The following is a 2089-nucleotide window of genomic DNA, read 5'->3' as shown; positions in this document are numbered from 1 at the left end:
CCGCAGTTTCTGCTTAAATTGCAATGATCAACACCCGGCGTTAGGCAAACATTGCCCACGTTTTATACAAATGCGTGAAATTCTAAAAATCAAAACAGAAAATTACTGTAGCATGGGTGAAGCGCGACGCACGTACCGGGAAAGAAATCCATCTGGAATCCAAAGTATTGACAAAAGTTAAACCTACGCTGCTGTCGCCTCGCAAATCGAGCCTAATAAGCCTTTAACTCCAACTGCTTCCAACGAATCTAATCTACGTTCTGCCATCAAACATAAATTATATTGCGAAACCAGTTCCACCACCCGCCAAAGATAATATTGAAAAAGTCAAAACAATAAAAATATTGAACAAATTAAAACAACACCGCGTATCCTAAAATCTAATAAACTAAATTCCCCAGAATCAACAGCTCTCAACTCTAGTCAACAAATCACAAGTTGTGTTGAATCCAATCTCTCATCCCTTAATCAACCTTTAATTTCAAATTAGTCACGTACGCCCTCTTTGCACTTCAAATGTACGCAACCACCTAAGCACAGATTATTCTCCTGGTAAAAACAAATTGTTCACGCAAAATTCCTATGGCGAGCTTTTCGACAGACATGTCAACTTAACCCTCCTACCGCTCTGTTTCCACGTCACTACAATAAATAAAGTTTTTAAAATTTGACAATGGACCATTAAGGGACTTATTAATAATTTTGATGAACTCCGTGCACTCATAAGTGATTTTAATCGAAACCTTGTAACCCTTCAAGAAACCCATTGTAGAAGTTCCACTTAGTACTTCTTTAGAAAAGGCTTTCATTCAAAGCAATCTCTGCATTTTAAATTATGGAAAACCAACGCACTTTTCAACTCATCACCCCTTTTCTCATACTGATTTAATATGTTGCTCTCCGTCACTTCTTCTTTTGGTTTCCTGGCCTGTTTCTGATGATCAGCTAATGGTCACTTTTCAATCATAATCGATCATAAACTTTCAAAGTCCTGTGTTACTCCAGCAAAACAGGCCAAATTCGTCCTATCAGTGCTATGTTTACGAGCAAAGCAATTTCCGAAAGGAATCATAAAACAATTCTCTTGATTGATTTCGAAAAAGTATTTGACAGAGTTGGTCTTCATGTTATTTTAAGATTCTTGAAATCATGGAATGTTAGACCCAAATTTTTCAACTACATTAAATCATTCATGTCGCATCGGCCGTTTAAAGTTAGAATCAACAATCATCTTTCTGATTCCTTTCCGCTAATGAAAAGCATTCCACAAGGGTTTCCCCTTTCTGTCACGCTTTTCCAGGTCGCTTCCAATGAAATTAGCAAAATGCTTTGCCGTGTACCGAGCAGAATTGAGCATTGTCTCTACGCGGGCGATGTATACATTTTTACAATAGAAAAAGACAACACGAAGACAATCAACATCCTCGAATCTATTGGACGAGAGATGTCTACATAGGCAAACTCCTCAGGGGCTAAAATTTCTATACAAAAATCAAAAAAAATGCACATTTGTATACTTAGTGTGTGTTTTATGATTTTATCTCTACAAGGTATAATTAGTGGGTGTTTTTATGATTTTGCATTTGAAGTTGGAGGGGGCTGCTCGCGTATTGTTCGCAGAACGTCATGCGGACAGATCGGACTTGCTGGTTGCGGATTTTTAAGCGGACGGACCTGTATTTCGTAAGGAAGCAAAAACGCTTCCTTACAACCTCCATGAATTTTGAAAGACTGTTCTTTTGACATCTCGCTGTCTATGCACAAGAAAGAAGATACTCCAAATTATGTTTTCAGGAATCTAATAGCTGAGAAAACCCAAGTATTGGAGAGTACTGGTTGGAATCTTTTATACACAGACGGCTCAAAATCCTTTGGCCTGCCTCCTGCTTGTGCCGTGGTAGATGCTACAGGACGGGTTCTTCTCAATCACATATTTCACAAAAGTACTTCAACTTTCACAACCGAAGCCAGAGCTATCCTTCACGCTGCGAATCTTGCCCATAAAAACAAACTCAAAACCGTCATTGTTACCGACAGTTTGTCTGTATTACAAGCTATTCAGAACCCTTCGACTTCGAGATGGGGCACC

This window comes from Glossina fuscipes, unplaced genomic scaffold (genome assembly GCF_014805625.2).
Source record: "Glossina fuscipes isolate IAEA_lab_2018 unplaced genomic scaffold, Yale_Gfus_2 244, whole genome shotgun sequence".
Classification (NCBI taxonomy): Eukaryota; Metazoa; Arthropoda; class Insecta; order Diptera; family Glossinidae; genus Glossina; species Glossina fuscipes.
This window is presented reverse-complemented; position numbering follows the sequence as displayed.